At 42.3% G+C, this 19,281-nt stretch overlaps 1 non-coding gene across 1 annotated transcript; it reads right to left on the reverse strand.

Moving 5' to 3' along the window:
• Window positions 1-223: 223 nt before the first annotated feature.
• On the reverse strand, window positions 224-298 carry Trnat-ugu (transfer RNA threonine (anticodon UGU)). The gene has a single exon. It is a non-coding gene; the product is annotated as a tRNA-Thr (tRNA).
• Between the last annotated feature and the right edge of the window lie 18,983 nt (window positions 299-19,281).

The raw sequence follows: 19,281 nt of genomic DNA on the forward strand, positions 1-19,281 counted from the left end.
ATTATGCTGGTTTCCTATGGAACTAGCATAAACGACGGCGTATGGCCAAGCCAGCAAACATCAAGGCAACCATTCCGAAGCAGCGGAGAACAGAATATATGTACTCTCAGTGTTGTCCTAGCCAATAACTTTGTAAACAAATTTGCGTGTAATGATAATTAAATGGACACCCTAGCTGCAAACAGGCGTTGATGCACTTCATTGGGGACATGTTGAAAATGTGTGCCCCGACCGGGACTCGAACCCGGGATCTCCTGCTTACATGGCAGACGCTCTACCCATCCGAGCCACCGCGGGCACAGAGGATAGTGCGTCTGCAGGGACTTATCCCTTGCACGCTCCCCGTGAGATCCGCCCTATTAGGCGCAGTACGAAAGTAGTGATGTGGACATGTTGGGAATGTGGATCTCACGGGGAGCGTGCAAGGGATAAGTGCAGACGCACTATCCTCTGTGCCCGCGGTGGCTCGGATGGATAGAGCGTCTGCCATGTAAGCAGGAGATCCCGGGTTCGAGTCCCGATCGGGGCACACATTTTCAACATGTCCCCAATGAAGTGCATCAACGCCTGTTCGCAGCTGGGGTGTCCATTTAATTATCATTTCATTTCTAGCAAAGCTGCATGGTCATCCACGGTAACTGTTCTTTCGGGAACAGATACTACCGACATATATAAATTTACGTGTGCCACTGAATGATACGCAGTACATGATAGTTTTCCTCAAACAATTCTTATACTATTCAGATGAATATTCATATGTTATTCTGTAAATTATATATAAAAACTTATCGAAATTTCGTGGCAGTTTAAAACTGAGTGCCGGACCTGGAACTCGGTTCGTTTCCCTTTCACTGGCAAGTGCTCTACTAACTGGGCTGCCAAAACAGTACTCACGTCCCGTCCTCACGACTTTACTTCTGCAAGTAGCTCAACAGCTTCCTTCCAAACTTTACAGAAGCTCTCCAGCGAAAAACTTATTGTTGTGGACAGACTTTATTATTGTTAAGTATATGAGTGGCGTAGTTGATTGTTTATCGTACACTTCAACTTGGGACACTATAAGTGGTACAACTGTTACTTTATTACTCTATGTAACTTCTTAGATTTGCATACAGGTTGGGTGATGTCATATCAGAACTAAGAGAAACTTTTATGAACTGCCACTTGTTAAAGACTGTCTACGAACTCTTGAACAGTTCTTGAAATTTATCAGATGGACTAGTCTCAGAAAAATAATATTTAAATGGTTACTGATTTTTCAGTGCATAATGTTAGGCCTACACTTTGAATTATTTCTACATCAGGGAGAGTGTAATGTTTTGAACTTACTTTTCCTGCTAGTTATATGTTTCCTGGGATCCATTAACATCTGCAGCAATAGTAGCTGCTTAACAACTTTGCATAGTTGGATGCAATTCGGTTTCCCATTTACAAGAAATTAGAGAACATGGATTAATTCCGTTTCTGAGGTCTGTCTGGCATTAGTCTGCTCTGCTATTATTCCGCATTTTTCGCTCTTACAGCGGTACATAGTAACAATTTGAGGTGCACAATGCCCTCAGTGGGGTTGCAGCTGATGTATTTTCGTGATAGGAAGATACTTTGATTGGATATGTACATTTAAGGTAAGTATCTTTCCAGCATTAATTATTTGCATTATTGTACTTCCAGATATGTTAAAGAGAAGTGCAGCTATTTCATTGTGTTGGCGTTCCAATTTATCTGACGACGAAGTGAGAGAGTTACAAGGTAAGAGGAACAGCTTTCAGGACAGGGAAAGCAGAGTTCAAAAACATAGCCAATTACAATACAAAATCACTCAACATTCAATAACCAAATTATCGTAAAGAATATAATGAGTAAAAAGTCAAGAACAGTGAGGTGTTTCTATAAGCCTCATAACTGTACGAAAGTGCTTTATTCACAAATACCGGTTTCACGTCACTACATACGCATCTTCATGTTAAATTTTCGTACTGTAGATGGACAGTTACGGAGTTCCAGCATTTGGGAAGTTTTACACGTTAACAGCCAAACTACATTAGTGGATTGTCATAATAAAATTGAGTACACCGAAAAAACCCATCAATGTGGTTTGACTCTTAACGTGAACAACTTACAGCAAGCTGGGACTCCGTAACTACGCATTTACATTATGAAAATTAAACATCATAAAACTTAAAGATGCGTCTATAGTGACGTGAAATCGGTAGTGGCTATTAAAGCATCTTCATACAGCTATGTAGCATTTGGAAACACCTCATCGATCTTGACTTTTTAACTGTTATAATTTTTTATGACTATTTGAATGGTTAATGAGTGTTGTTTTTCTTATTATTACACCGTAAAAGTTTTCATTCCTCACCGATCCTCATGAGTAACTCAGTAAGAAAGAGAGCCTGTTTCAAGGTCTTAAGTATGTTCAGTCTCGTAAGTATCATTCTTACGATTCCTAGAATTAATGTAAGTTTATACTGTTATTATTATTGTTACTATTATTATTATTGTTGTTATTATTACTTTTAGTTAATAACTATCTGCTGAACCTCGTTCAATATCTATTTGTTCATTGGATTCCACATTATTATTATTTTTATTATTATTAATATTTTCGGTGTTATCATTACAGCAACAAAATTTTCATAGGACATTCGTGTCGTTCCATTTGAGGGTATATCACTAAATTTTAATGAAGGCTTCTTTTCTAACTTTCTTTACAATTATCTTTGTTCGTCTAGAACGACAGAAAATTTAGATTTTTCTCGTATTATGAACGAAAAAACACGTAAAAAGTTGCATAGTTGCTGAATAGAATGACTGGTATCAATTCGCTGTGGTAGACCTGGAAACAGAGAATGTTGTAATGCTGTAGAATTAAAAATTTTGCTCATACTAACATCTTTGTTCCCTTTTTGGCTGATTGGATGTACCGATTTCCTTTCACTCAATTTTATTCGTTACTGCGTGGAGTCAGGTTTTAGTATAATTATGTATTCTCTAACCACCACTCTTCCAAAGAAAAAAATGAAAACCGAAGTGTTCACGCGATCTATGTAGATACGAAAGAATCAAATTAACACACAACATCGTGCAATTTTATTGAAAATCTGGTGTTAATGTCTTGTGCAGATTGATGGTCATCTGGCAGTATATTTCGAGTTAGTGATTGATTGTGACTGGTCATTAATAGGAATTGCTCTCAGCAGTATTTTACGTCTAAAAATTTCCAGATTGATTTTTCTGAGGGTAGATGTTGCAATTTGTTGACTAGACATCTGAAGGGCTTACTTCCGCTGCCTGAGTTGATAAAATCGATAGTAAACTGGAATGAATACACCATGCCTGTGGGACAAACGATGATCGAAAGTAACCTGTTAGAAATTAGTTTCAAAAGTGATTGTAATATCTATTAATAAAACTGTTCTTCAGTAACACACAGGCACCCTTATTGCTTACTAGGAAACTATATGAAGGTTTGCTCACAATGGCATATAAAGTGGAACATTAAAATGAAATTTTGCAGAGGACACGAATCTAGTAGTTTTATACTGTTCAAGGCACTGCTTACTGCTGTGAACGCTCGGCTACTGCGTCCTCTCGGTGTGAAATTCAGAAACGTAAATCAGAGGAAGAGGCTTATACAAAGAAAACTGTACTGAGAAGAAACTTCTTACCTTCCTTATAGGGTCAACTCACGTAAACTCAAATGTCAGTCTCGCGTCGCTTTGTTGTCGAATAGCATGACACGTTAAAATTGGAGAGTCGAGCCTGGAAACATGAGCCAGTAGAGAAAGGCAAACGATCTGGGTTCTCCGTCAAGTTTGGTAAAATTTTTTAACCAGCTCAGAAGTTTGAAATCAGACACCTTTCGCTGCAGAGTGAAAATTCATTCACATCTGAGGATTCCCATTTATTAGCAATATTAGTCACGTAATAAAATATAAAAAAACACTCAAATTAAAGTCTAAAATTTACGTTAGTAGGCGTGTTGTGAGTTACTTTACCATCCGCCTCTTATTTCATCTTTTGACTGCGGTGGATTGCCACTGTAGTTGAATTACAGCCATGCTGTGAGTGCTGTTGAGTACCGCAGCAGTTCATATCTGACGTGCCTTGCTGCGGTTGATAACTGCCGAAGTTTAGCACTTAAGCTTTGGTGCAATATGAGATCCATTTTATTGCAGTACTACTGGTTGCTCTAATCTGAACTGGTGGTATTCCGATCAACAGCGCATGACTTTGTTGTCAATTCAATGGTTTCATCTTCATCATATTCTATGATTTTTTGTAAATCCAAAAACTCATAGAGATTACGTGTACTGTACATGATGTCATTCTCAGTTCGCTGTTACAGTTTTGAGGGGATTCTCCTACGCTGTGTTGTAACAGTTTCCTTTTCAGTATGTATTGCCTTTCAATTGTCAGATTTGCATCTTGGTGCACTGCTGAGATACACGTAAATATTCTGATCAAATAATCTTTCTGACGGAATTTTCCTGTTGTTTCTTAATCTGTAATTATTATTACTTATATTACCTGAAATATTTGAATTTGTATAGTGTACATGTGTTCTTTGCGTGATATGCCCAGAAAGAATAACTTATGTGTAAGGTCTAGGTTTTCATTGAAAGCAGAGGGAAGGAAGGAAGACAGAAAAAAACAAAAGGCTAGCGTGAGATTTTTTTTTTAACATCGTGTGTAAAGAAGAAGGGTTCCAATGACTCATTTTGTGAGAAAGGTGTATGAAAGTGGGTAACAAAACATGTGATTCCCTGTGATTAAGTTTTGGAAATTCTGAAGCGATTTATGAGCGCAGACGAGCTGATGTCTTAACCGTAAATGACGGAAGAATGTCGCTTTTACTCAATTATAGTGGAGAGTGATCGATTATCGCACAGTTCTTTTGTGAACTCTTCGGTGAATTCGCAGTACATCTAATGGCTTCATGTGACTTTTCTGTTTAATAAGGTACGGTATCGCGCGCCTACAATTATAAGTCGAGCGTTGACATCAAATACTGACAATCAGCGATTGTGAGTAAACTGAAAATATTAATCTCAACTGGATAATTCCGGCATGTGCTCTTCGTATTCATCTGTACTTTCCAGAAAATTTTATTCATTAAAGCCAATTTTTCCGCCCAAGGGCGACAATAATCGTTTGATCTACATTCGCGTAAAATCAAGAAAGACGCAACTCCTACTTGAAAAAATTGGCGCAGGCAGATATTGCAGCATCACTCTCCATCTTCATCCGTCACGAGGCAGGAAAGACGTCTCTGGATGTATCTTTGAGTATCGAAAAACATATAGTGGTAAAATGAAGAAAACAGAGTCACGTGTAGATAACAAGAAACAATAATGGTGAGTAGCAACTATCGTTTTCATAATATTGTGAAAATTTATAACTGTAACGATAATTTGTAGCTGCCGGTATGTGGCAAAACAAGTTAGTGGAGGTCTGTTATATTATGACAATTTGTAGATAACTATATGTGGCAAAACATTTTGGCACAAGTGATAATCTAATTAACGCCATTGTGTATTACAATACCGGTTAGCGGTTACCAACATATCTGGTGAAATTTCTCTGATGTCGAGGTAAGGCATCTGAACGTTTACATGCTGGTTATAAATGCAGTTGGGTCACTGTAGTAAATATCAGTAGCGGGAGAACATTAGCAAAGGAGCAAAATAAACTGATGAGAAACAAAAACCTTTCGACCACCGCAGCTGAGTGGTCAGCGCCTCTTATTGCCATGCGGAGGACCCGGGTTCAATTCTCGCTAGTGTCAAGGGTTATTCGTTTGTTGTAGTACTGGAACGGGATCCACTCAGTCTTTCGATACCAGCTGAGAAGGCACTTGAACAGGCAAGTAGTGGTTCCAAGGTCTGCAAAGCCGACAACGGTCCGGAGAGTGTGCTGAACCCTGGCCCCAGCATACCGCATCCAAATGACGCCACTGTCTGAGGGTGACACGGCGCTCGGTCGGTCTCGATTGGCCCGTCTGCGACTAAAAGAAAACAAATAATGACAAAAGAAAAATCTGTACAAGAACGCTTAAAGATTGACATGGCATATCGGGCTTACCAGGTGCTGAAGTATGAAACCAGTATTTGATTACAATAATTGAAAGTGATAGACAATATTTTATTCAAAATAATCTCCATTGTTATTTATATATTACTCCCACCTCTCCGGCACGCTATGAATGCCAAGCCAAAAAACAGTTCTTTTGAAACGAACCAGTCAGCGAGCCATTCTCGTATATTTTCATATGAATTGAAGCCTTGTTCAGCGAGAGCGTGTCCCAGTGACGCAAATAGATGATAATAGGACGGAGCCAAGTCTGGAGAACAAGCCGCATGTCCTGGTGTTTCCCAGCTGAACGCTTCGATCGTTTCCCTGGCCCGTTTTTCTGTGTGTGATGGGGCGTCATCATGGAGTGAAATGACCCTGTGTTGCCTTTTTCCTTTTTCCGGTCGTTTTTCACGTAATTCTCAATTTAAATCGATCATTTTCTGTTGGTAGCAATCAGTTCTAACTGTTTCACCAGGTTTTAGCAGCTCATAATACATGACAGCCTTCTGGTCCCACCAAATACAGAGCACCGTCTTCTTTCCAAAGCGATTTGGTCTTGCAGTGGATGTCGATGTTTTTCCTGCAAAGGAATTTACGGCGCTTAGGATTTTCAAAATACATCCATCTTCCATCATGTGTCACTGTTCGATGAGGAAACTACTTTCTTTTGTATATGGTCAGCAGCATTTCACAAATTCTTTGATTCAGTTAATGCGAAAACCATTTTCCCACTTTCTGCACCTTTCCCATTGCTTTCAACGGAAGAGAAACGGCTTTCTATGTCACATTCGATTGTTCCGCGAGTTCCTGTTGAGTTTGAATATCATCTTCATTCAATAAGGCCTGCAAATCGTTGTCTACAAAGTATTTCGGTGGTTTCTGGCGCTCGTCGTTTCTCACGTCAAAATCAACACTTTTGAATTTTTTGAACCACTCGAAACACTGTATTTTCCAAAGAGCATGTTTGCCGAAAGCTTCAACAAACATTCGATGCGATTCTGCAGCAGTTTTCTTCAAATGATAACAGAAAACCAGCGCTGTCCGAAAATCGTAGTTCGTAGGCACAAAACTCGACACGTTTGCGAGTTAACAGGTACCGATGTGTGGAACTTAGGTTACTGTGTGTTGACATTCGTGGTCAGCCTTTACAGGAAGCAGATGGCGCTACGGACGCAGTCTTACGGTCTCTACACTGACGGCTAGCGCCATCTATAGGGACCTTCCAGTTTCATACTTCTACAGGGTGTTATAAAATGGTACGGCAAAACTTTCAGGAAACATTCCTCACACACAAAGAAAGAATATATGTTATGTCGACATGTGTCCGGAAACGCTTACTTTCCATGTTAGAGCTCATTTTATTACTTCTCTTCAAATCACATTAATCATGGAATTGAAACATACAGCAACAGAACGTACCAGAGTGACTTCAAACACTTTGTTACAGGAAATGTTCAAAATGTCCTCCGTTAGCTAGGATACATGCATCCACCCTCCGTCGCATGGAATCCCTGATGCGCTGATGCAGCCCTGGAGAATGGCGTATTGTATCACAGCCGTCTACAATACGAGCACAAGAGTCTCTACATTTGGTACCGGGGTTGCGTAGACAAGAGCTTTCAAATGCCCCCATAAATGAAAGTCAAGAGGGTTGAGGTCAGGAGAGCGTGGAGGCCATGGAATTGGTCCGCCTCTACCAATCCATCGGTCACCGAATCTGTTGTTGAGAAGCGTACGAACACTTCGACTGAAATGTGCAGGAGCTCCATCGTGCATGAACCACATGTTGTGTCGTACTTGTAAAGGCACATGTTCTAGCAGCACAGGTAGAGTATCCCGTATGAAATCATGATAACGTACTCCATTGAGAGTAGGTGGAAGAACATGGATCCCAATCAAGACACCACCAACAATGCCTGCCCAAACGTTCACAGAAAATCTGTGGTGATGACGTGATTGCACAATTGCATGCGGATTCTCGTCAGCCCAAACATGTTGATTGTGAAAATTTACAATTTGATCACGTTGGAATGAAGCCTCATCCGTAAAGAGAACATTTGCACTGAAATGAGGATTGACACGTTGTTGGATGAACCATCCGCAGAAGTGTACCCGTGGAGGCCAATCAGTTGCTGATAGTGCCTGCACACGCTGTACATGGTACGGGAACAACAGGTTCTCCCGTAGCACTCTCCATACAGTGACGTGGTCAACGTTACCTTGTACAGCAGCAACTTCTCTGACGCTGACTTTAGGGTTATCGTCAACTGCACGAAGAATTGCCTCGTCCATTGCAGGTGTCCTCGTCGTTCTAGGTCTTCCCCAAGTCGTACAGCAGCAACCTCTCTGACGCTGACATTAGGGTTATCGTCAACTGCACGAAGAATTGCCTCGTCCAATACAGGTGTCCTCGCCGTTCTAGGTCTTCCCCAGTCGCGAGTCATAGGCTGGAATGTTCCGTGCTCGCTAAGACGCCGATCAATTGCTTCGAACATCTTCCTGTCGGGACACCTACGTTCTGGAAATCTGTCTCGAGACAAAACTACCGCGCCACGGCCATTGCCCCGTGCTAATCCATACATCAAATCGGCATCTGCCAACTCCGCATTTGTAAACATTGCACTGACTGCAAAACCACGTTCGTGATGAATACTAGCCTGTTGATGCTATGTAGTGATGTGCTTGATGCTAGTACTGTAGAGCAATGAGTCGCATGTCAACACAACCACCGAAGTCAACATTACCTTCCTTCAATTGGGCCAACTGGCGGTGAATCGAGGACGTACAGTACATACTGACGAAACTAAAATGAGCTCTAACATGGAAATTAAGCGTTTCCGGACACATGTCCACATAATATCTTCTCTTTATTTTTGTGTGAGGAATGTTTCCTGAAAGTTTGGCCGTACCTTTTTGTAGCACCCTGTATACGTGGTACATCAAGGATCAGTAATGACAGAGGAACCGGAAGTCGCAAACGCCTCGAGAGGGCGCTACGGTCTCGAGACCGAGGCTTGACAGCGAGTGTCCTCTTCACCGATGAGGCTGCTTTCTCACTCGTGGATGTGATGAACGTTCACAATCTGCATACATGGGCAAATTGAAAGGGGTATACTGGAACAGATTTGTATGTGGCACCAGAATAAGATAATAATATTAATTCATTAACTCGCAACTAGAAAACTATAGACGATGGATGTCTCTGATAGGCTCGATAATGCGGATCGCTGTCTACGAACGACCGCAGAGCCAGAGATACTGTACTGCTAGTGTTGGAGTAAGAGAGCGCTTGGCACACAGTCCTAGGTAGCTGTCTGTGAGGGAAAGACGATGGAGTAGGCAGGCTTTGGGGAGTGCTATGTGAAGCCACCATGAGTTAGATTAATGTAGTTATGTCAATGTTGTTGAACATGGAGGGAGAAGTCTTCATGCAACCAAGGTAAACATGTTACAGAATTATGATTTCTGTTTTTGGTGATTTTGCTGAGTTTGCTGATAATTTGTAACTGTTGAGCAACCCCAGAATGTATGTAAACGGTTTTGACAAAAAGGCTAGTTAGATATTTCATTTTCATAATGCGTAAGATTTGTTAACAGAGCTATGTGTAATCTGATGATTTGCATTTATGTTGGATTAATGAAGTTAGATAATACTTCCTATTTAAATCTCATTGTTTGCGAATAAGTTGTTAGTAATATAACTTCAGTTGTCAGATGTTTTTGAAAAGCCAAACTTAACTTGCAATATAATTTTGCTAAAAAAAAAAACTCAGTGTTAGTAAGTCACCATAATCAGTACCGCCTCCCAGTCCAAGTCATATAGTTTTCAAAGAAGTTGGGTTTTCTTAAAAGTTCTCGCCTGTTAGCCAACTGAATTTCACGTACATTGCTCACTGCTGAGCCTGTAGCTAGCATTTACAGTTTTTTAATGAGAGACCAAAATAAGAATTTTTAACATGTTGCATCCCTGTCAGCAACTGTGAAAAATTAATATGTCAAAAATCCGCTTCAGTTGCGAAATGTTACTGGCCTTTACCCAGGCTTCAGCTAGAGTAATCTAATTTACCGTGCCTTCTTCAGGCTTGTATTAGTTTATTTTATGCTTCTGAGGAAGGCTAGATTACTCTAGCTGAAACCTGGGTAAAGACCAGTAACATTTCGCAACTGAAGCGGATTTTTGACATATTTAGAGACCGAAATATATCGCGTTCCACTGTTGCTGTTTTAGATGTAAGACAATTAAATTTAATTATTACGTGCACATTGACCAATGGTACTTATAATCCGTCTTGATTGCAAAAATGTTTACTCGTATGACCGGTTTCGGTTCCTCTAGGACCATCTTCAGATCTGCAATTTCAGTTACAGGAGTGACCCGTCTACACAGAGCAGCCTTCACATGCTGCGTGACAATAATTTGTTACTCCTGTAACTGAAAGTAACACTGTATAACCAGATTGTGGTATCCCTCCAGACATTATGTCTGTTTTTGCACATGGACCAACGTTATCAGTTTTTAACAGGGCCAGATGATTCAGTGCCTAAGGGGTTGAATGTATATTGCAGTGGCTGTATTTCGTTGCTGGTATTGGCAGTTGCATTGCCCAATCGATTCGTGTAAAGTTTTGTTAACAATAACACAGTGTAAACACACCACTTGCAGTTATGACACGCAACACGGCATTTCGAGTACTGTACCCATTCCACAGGTCAGCTTTCATTCAAAGTAATCGTAAAGTTTATTATATAATTTTTTTAAAGAACGTTACAAGATGTGTGCCCACTTGTTAAACGCTCACATGACTCACAACGCAAATTTACAATTAACGTGTGGTCTGCACCGTCGGAGACTGTTTAATTGGGCCGTACATTCTCATTATCCGACTTGATAGTCGCACGTGTCTCGTATTCCTATAGAGGTTCTCGTGGACATGCCGAATCGTGTTCCCATGCCTATTCGTCACCGTTTTCGATTTCAGCACGACGGTGTTCCGCGCATTTCAACAGAAAGGTGGAGGCAGATTTGCAGGCAACTTTTCCCGGCCTCTGGATTGGTTTTGGTTTGCCAACCACATGGCCACCACTCTCACCCGATATGTGCCCATCGAGGGTTTTTTATTTTGTGGGGGTATCTGAAGGGTCTTGTATATGAAACACTCGTTACGTCACCAGGGGACCCTTGCGATCAGCATTGTTGCGGGAGCAAGAGTGTCTCCGAGATATATCAGGTATCTTTGAGAGGCTGCGCCGTTCAATGCAGCGACGACGTCAGGCGTATTTCAATGCACCTGGACAAAACTCTGAGCACCTCCTGTAGTGGGCGTCCATTTGTAGCATGCAACTAAAGAACCGCAATTCATTAAGTAGGCAACGATGACCTTTGTGAACCTCGGTTCCTGCGTGATTACTGATCCATGTTGTATACTTGATGTGCCACGTCACTTTATACATCTTTTTTTATTCACCCTGTATACACTACTGGCCATTAAAATTGCTACACCACGAAGATGACGTGCTACAGACGCGAAATTTAACCGAATGGAGGTAGATGCTGTGATATGCAAATGATTAGCTTTTCAGAGCTGACACAAGGCTAGCGCCGGTGGCGACATCTACATCGTGCTGACATGAGGAAAGTTTCTAACCGATTTCTCATACACAAACAGCAGTTGACCGGCGTTGCCTGGTGAAACGTAGTTGTGATGCCTCGTGTAACGAGGAGATATGCGTACCATCACGTTTCCGACTTTGATAAAGGTCGGATTGTAGCCTATCGCGATTGCGGTTTACCATAGCGCGACATTGCTGCTCGCGTTGGTCGAGATTAATTACTGTAAGGAGAATATGGAATCGGTGGGTTCAGGAGGATAATACGGAACGCCGTGCTGGAAACCAACGGTCTCGTATCACTAGCAGTCGTGGTGACAGGCATCATAAATGGTTCAAATGGCTCTGAGCACTATGGGACTTAACATCTGTGGTCGTCAGTCCCCTAGAACTTAGAACTACTTAAACCTAACTAACCTAAGGACATCACACACATCCATGCCCGAGGCAGGGTTCGAACCTGCGACCGTAGCAGTCGCGCGGTTCCGGACTGAAGCGACTAGAACCGCTAGACCACCGCGGCCCGCAACAGGCATCTTATCCCCATGGCTGTAACGGATCGAGCAGCTACGTCTCGATTCCTGAGTCAACAGATGGGGACGTTTACAAGACAAAAACCATCAGCACGAACATTTCGAAGACGTTTGCAGCAGCATGGACTATCTGCTCGGAGACCATGGCTGCGGTTACCCTTGACGCTGCATCACAGACAGCAGCGCCTGCGATGGTGTACTCAACGACGAACCTGGGTGCACGAATGGCAAAAAGTAATTTTTTCGGATAAATCCAGGTTCTGTTTACAGCATGATGATGGTCGCATCCGTGTTTGGCGACATCGCGGTGAACGCACATTGGAAGCGTGTATTCGTCATCAACATACTGGCGTATCACCCGGCGTGAATGTATGGGCTGCCATTGGTTACACGTCTCGGTCACCTCTTGTTCACATTGACGGCACTTTAAACAGTGGAAATTACATTTCAGACGTGTTACGACCCGTGGCTCTACCCCTCATTCGATCCCTGCGAAACCCTACATTTCAACAGGATAATGCACGACCGCATGTTGCAGGTCCTGTACGGGCCTTTCTGGATACAGAAAATGTTAGACTGCTGCCCTTGCCAGCACATTCTCCAGATCTCTCACCAACTGAAAACGTCTGGTCAATGGTGGCCGAGCAACTGGTTCGTCAAAATATGCCAGTCACTACTCTTGATGAACCTGCTCTTGTTGAAGCTGCATGGGCAGCTGTACCTGTACACGCCATCCAAGCTCTGTTTGACTGAATGCCCAGGTGTATCAAGGTCGTTATTACGGCCAGAGGGTGTGGGTCTGGGTACTGATTTCTCAGGATCTATGTATCCAAACTGCGTGAAAATGTAACCACATGTCAGTTCTAGTATAATATATTTGTCCAATGAATACCCGTTTATCATCTGCATTTCTTCTTGATGTAGCAATTGTAATGGCCAGTAGAGTACTTATAATATAAGTACTCTAGCGTCAGTCCAAATCCAGGAACAATAAAAAGTTGGGAAATGAGGCCATCTTGCAAGCCTTCGGTACCCAACACGAGAACCGAAGAACGGCTGCCATGGCAGTCAAAGGGTTACAATAATAAAAATTGTTCCTAGCCGCTAGCGGATCGAGAGCGAATGACGTAAGTATGGGGTTGAACCCGAGCTCTGTGGGGCGACAGGAAGGGTTGGTTTGTCAGCAGCCACTCGCCACTGCCACCCCGCGGCTGCCGCCGCTGCTGTTGATTAATATTTGACGTGCAATCATCGCGGACGGGCCAAGTATTTTTCATTAAGCGTGACACCTAGTCTAATAGCCGGCACCGGGCGCTCTGCAAACAGAATTTTTATGAGACCGTTGTAATGGTGACGCAGCGGGTGCGCCCTCACTCGACAGGGGCGGCGGGTCGTTAGCGACGCGGCAGAACAGTCTCCGGGCGCGCGCCGCGCCGCGCCGCGCCTCACATATGCATGCCGCTCCTGAATAACTCCACAACAGGCCGGGACTTCCTCCGCACTCGCGTACGGACGGTTCCATTGCGGGACGCGTCATTCCAGTAAACGAAGTGGCGTCCGCACTGCCGAGAGCGAGCTGTAATGGAATTTAAATTGTCCGCCACTGCACGGTTATAAACTGCCAAATTAATACACAGGAGTATGGAAAGAAAATTGAAGCAGTAATACACGAAAATTGGTCCGATAGTGAATAAACTGAAGTCTTCCTATCTTGGTGCGGTGAGTAATGGCACATGCTAGATGTTTGCAAAGGACGTAATATGAAAAAAGGAAGCGATGCGCTGCAGCAGCAATATTGTTAGATGAGAGAGATGTGATTGTCACTTTTTCTTTAACACGGCAGAAAGAGAGGAGGCTGTGGTGTGTTTTTATGAAGAGAGGACGTGAACATTTTATCGCTCATCCTATTGTCGAAGTTTTGTTGATAACATTGAATTCTGACTGCTATAAATCACGTCAAGTACGGGGGTTGCCCAGAAAGTGATGGACCGCACTTTTTTCTTCAACAATTCTTCATTGAACATAATGAGAAATACACACACGAAACAGTGCTATTTTATCTACGCCCCTCTATTTTTCCATGTAATCTCCATCCCGTTTTGTGGCCTTCCCCCAGGCGTGAAACAAGGGCGTTTATGTCCTGCCGATACCAATCCCTGTGCAGGTGGCGGAACCAGTGCTTCACTGTGTGAATCACCTCCCCATCGTCTTCAAAATGTCTTCCACGAATGGCATCCTTTAATGGTCCAAACGAGTGGAAGTACGAGGGGCTAGGTCAGGGCTGTAGGGTGGGAGGGTTAACACTGTCCCTGACCGGCGGAAACAATTTCTTTGAACTTTACCTTCTGTGGGGGAGTAGGAATGGCGCCATTCCATCGACTGTCGTTTTGTTTCGGGGTCAAAATTGTGAGACCAGGTTTCATCACCTATCACAATCCGGGACAGGAAGGCCTTCCCCTCAGCTTCGAAACATTGCAACAAGTCAAGACAAATGTTTTTTCTGTGCGATTTGTGATTCACCGTTGTACACCGCAGGATCCATCTTGCACACACTTCTGAATATCCAAGAGTGTGGATAATTGCACAACACTTCCTTTGCTGATTGACAAATGCAGCGCCAACTGCCGAGTCCTAATAAGTCTGTCCTAGCGAACGACATCAGCTCGCTGCAGCACGTCAGATGTGACAGCCGCGGATGGTCTCTCAGACCGCTGTACATCGTGGGGCTCCGCCGAAACGCCTGCTGATGACTTCACCCTCTGTGCCCAGCGACTAACTGTAATTCTGTCGACAGCAGATGCTCCATAGGCTTTGTACAAACGTGTATGAATATTCCCACAGTTTCTTTCTCTGCAGTGAGAAATTCAATGACGGCACGTTGCCTGTAACGTACATCAGCTACAGACGCCATTTTGAAACTGTCCTGCACCCAGGCTATCTGTCGGAAGCGACGGAAACTTGGCGCGCTCAGTCAGCAGACTTCAAATAATACAAAAGTTAAAGTTTCGAATTAGTAGCATTGTTTTCGGTTGAGAAAAAGTGCAGTGCATTGCTTTCCGGGCAACCCTCGTACAATATAGTGCCTGCCTGTTTATTTGACAAACAGTTGACCTCACCGCATCGAAGAATGAGTTTCTTTCATTAGGTGACACGGTCAACGAAGAGCAATCTCTGCGGCGGCTGCATTCGAGACGACAGTCGCAGCAGAAATAAGAGGAAAGTCACCCACTGAGAAGAAAATACAACTAACAACCTTTAATATTAAATTTCCTAGCAGGTTTATCTTAAATATTTTTCATGGTGTCTGTTCGGCAGCTGACCCTAAAAGCATTTCATTAACTTCCATTTATGACCTCACAGCTAAAAGTCATACAAGAGTCCCATGTCAAAATCTCTCTAATTCATTGCCCAGACGGTAGAAAAATGGAATATAATACACTGCCGACTGAACAGAGACCAGATCCCAAAATCTTTGGATCATGGGTAAAAAGTAACGTAATTGTAACAGTGATTGCTGGAATATTAATTGTATTCTATCTTTCTCCCACATATTCGGCCGTGAGGATACAATGAAAAAACGAGAACGCTACCAGTAAAAACTGAATAAAATTATAAAACCGAAGAAAATTTTCTCCATAGAGAAGTAATTGACCTTGGCGGAACGTGAACGGAAGTACGCCGACGCAAGACAGGGTGGATAATATACCGCTGATCATAGCTAAGAAATTCGATTTCGCCACGTTATTCTGATCCTTAACGCGCTTAATACCAATTTGTAAGCAACAATATTTATGGTATAGTTGATTTTTCATTGCAAAGGTGAACAATTTCCACATACGCAACATTGATAATAATGAGAATTCTTGTGACGAATGTGTTCGAGTGTAATGACTTTTCTGGAGACTAGAAATCTACTCTGTAGGAATCAGCATGGGTTTCGAAAAAGACGGTCGTGTTAAACCCAGCTCGCGCTATTCGTCCACGAGACTCAGAGGGCCATAGACAGGGGATCACAGATAGATGCCGTGTTTCTTAAATTCCGCAAGGCGTTCGATACAGTTCCCCACAGTCGTTTAATGAACAAAGTAAGAGCATATGGACTATCAGACCAATTGTGTGATTGGATTGAAGAGTTCCTAGATAACAGGACGCAGCATGTCATTCTCAATGGAGAGAAGTCCTCCGAAGTAAGAGTGATTTCAGGTGTGCCGCAGGGGAGTGTCATAGGACCATTGCTATTCACAATATACATAAATGACCTGGTGGATGACATCGGAAGTTCACTGAGGCTTTTTGCAGATGATGCTGTGGTGTACCGAGAGGTTGTAACAATGGAATATTGTACTGAAATGCAGGAGGATCTGCAGCGAATTGACGCATGGTGCAGGGAATGGCAATTGAATCTCAATGTAGACAAGTGTAATGTGCTGCGAATACACATAAAGATAGAACCTTTATCATTTAGCTACAAAATAGCAGGTCAGCAACTGGAAGCAGTTAATACCATAAATTATCTGGGAGTACGCATTAGGAGTGATTTAAAATGGAATGATCATATAATGTTGATCGTCGGTAAAGCAGATGCCAGACTGAGATTCATTGGAAGAATCCTAAGGAAATGCAATCCGAAAACAAAGGAAGTAGGTTACAGTACGCTTGTTCGCCCACTGCTTGAATACTGCTCAGCAGTGTGGGATCCGTACCAGATAGGATTGATAGAAGATGTAGAGAAGATCCAACGGAGTGCAGCGCGCTTCGTTACAGGATCATTTAGTAATCTCGAAAGCGTTACGGAGATGATAGATAAACTCCAGTGGAAGACTCTGCAGGAGAGACGCTCAGTAGCTCGGTACGGGCTTTTGTCAAAGTTTCGAGGACATACCTTCACCGAAGAGTCAAGCAGTATATTGCTCCCTCCTACGTATATCTCGTGTAGAGACCATGAGGATAAAATCAGAGAGATTAGAGCCCACACAGAGGCATACCGACAATCCTTCTTTCCACGAACAATACGAGACTGGAATAGAAGGGAGAACCGATAGAGGTACTGAAGGTACCCTCCGCCACACACCGTCAGGTGGCTTGCGGAGTATGGATGTAGATGTAGATGTGTATCACTAGTGAAATTTTTCCACTGCTGGTGAGTTTCTGTTATATATCAATAAAAAAATGGTTCAAATGGCTCCGAGCACTATGGGAATTAACATCTGAGGTCATCAGTCCCCTAGAACTCAGAACTACTTAAACGTAAGTAACCTAAGGACAGCACACACATCCATGAACGAGGCAGGATTCGAACCTGTGACCGTAGCGGTCGCGCGGTTCCAGACTGAAGCCCCTAGAACCACTTGGCCACTCCGGCCGGCTATATCTCAATAATTTAGTTACAGTGTGTACCTTTTGTTGACAGTAAATATGGAATCAAGTGTTCGTTGATAGTTGGTTGGCTGATGTAGGGGAGTGGACCAAACAGCGAGGTCATCGATCCCATCGAACTAGGGAAGGATGAGAAAGGAGGTCGGCCGTGCCCTTGTAAAGGAACCATCCCGGAACTTGCCAGAAGCTATTTGGGGAAATCAGGCAAAACCTAAATCAGGATGGCCGGACGCGGGTTTGAACCGTTTGAACCGTCGTCCTGCCGAATGTGTGGCAACTGTACTAACCACTGCGCCACCTCGCCCGGTGGAATCAAGTGTCAGTGAGAAAATACTGTTGGTAGTGATCACGAAAACAAATACTAGATCCAAATCATTATACAATTGAGGTAAACATTTTTGGAAAGCAGTGATCAATTAATTGTTATATTTTGACTAAAGTTCAGTCTTGATCACCCATGTATGTTTTAATGATATAGGTAACCGGTTTTGGTTCTTTCTACAGAACCATCATCAGACCTGTGGATAAATTTTAAGAAATACTAGATACCAATCTTTAAATAAAATGAATATGTCTAATGATGTCAAAATTTAACAAGATAAGATAAAATTAATTATACCCATGGCTCCCTTAGGATGGTAGGCGGAGCTCTCCTCGCTGTTACGCAATCTACTGATGGTTATGAGTGCTGAGCACAAGCTTAAATATGCAGAGGCTCCGCCTACTTCCTGTCACACTACTTCACAACTGCCAATCAGCGTTCATTTTTTTTTAATATGACGCCATCGTCAAAGTATAAAAGTAGGAAATACACTAATAACATAAAATTGATTCATTTAAATGTCTGATTAAAAGATAGTTAGTATGTCTAAGCTTATTTATATTTTGGATAAAAATAGTGAACTACGATGTGTAATAGTTGTGCCCTCTATGGGCAACCTTAGTACTATTACAGTGCCGGTTACATCAAAGATGTGAACGTCCTTGGCGTTGTGGTATATATCGATTATACCGAGTCGCCTGCATCACAATTGCATCTTTGTTGGATGCTGCATAATCGTCTTACTTTAACTGCAGTTTTTATAGCAATATTCTTTATAGTTGTAGGGTAGCAGCCAAGAGTACGTTCCACATTATGTATATCTGAATAACTGATGGGACTGCTGATTAAATTTTTTAATCATCGATCTAAAAGTTTTTATAATAATCAATGTCAATTTAATAATTTTTTTATGTTGTGCAGTATATTTTACATACATTGCTTTTGCCATGGGTATAACTAGTCTTATATTTTATAAAAAACAAAAGAGTAAATGCTTTTACTATAAAATTTCGTCAAAAAGGTCGTAATAATATTTTATCGCGATTGGCAGTTGTGAAGTAGTGTGACAGGAAGTAGGCGGAGCCTCTGCATATTTAAGCTTGTGCTCAGCACTCATAACCATCAGTTGACTGCGTAGCAGCGAGGAGAGCTCCGCCTACCATCCTAAGGGAGCCATGGGTATAATTAATTTTATCTTATCTTGTTAAATTTTGACATCATTAGACATTTTCATTTTATTTAAAGATTGGTATCTAGTATTTCTTAAAATTTATCCACAGGTCTGATGATGGTTCTGTAGAAAGAACCGAAACCGGTTACCTATATCATTAAAACATACATGAGTGATCAAGACTGAACTTT

The sequence above is a fragment of the Schistocerca cancellata genome, chromosome 6, assembly GCF_023864275.1.
Source record: "Schistocerca cancellata isolate TAMUIC-IGC-003103 chromosome 6, iqSchCanc2.1, whole genome shotgun sequence".
Classification (NCBI taxonomy): Eukaryota; Metazoa; Arthropoda; class Insecta; order Orthoptera; family Acrididae; genus Schistocerca; species Schistocerca cancellata.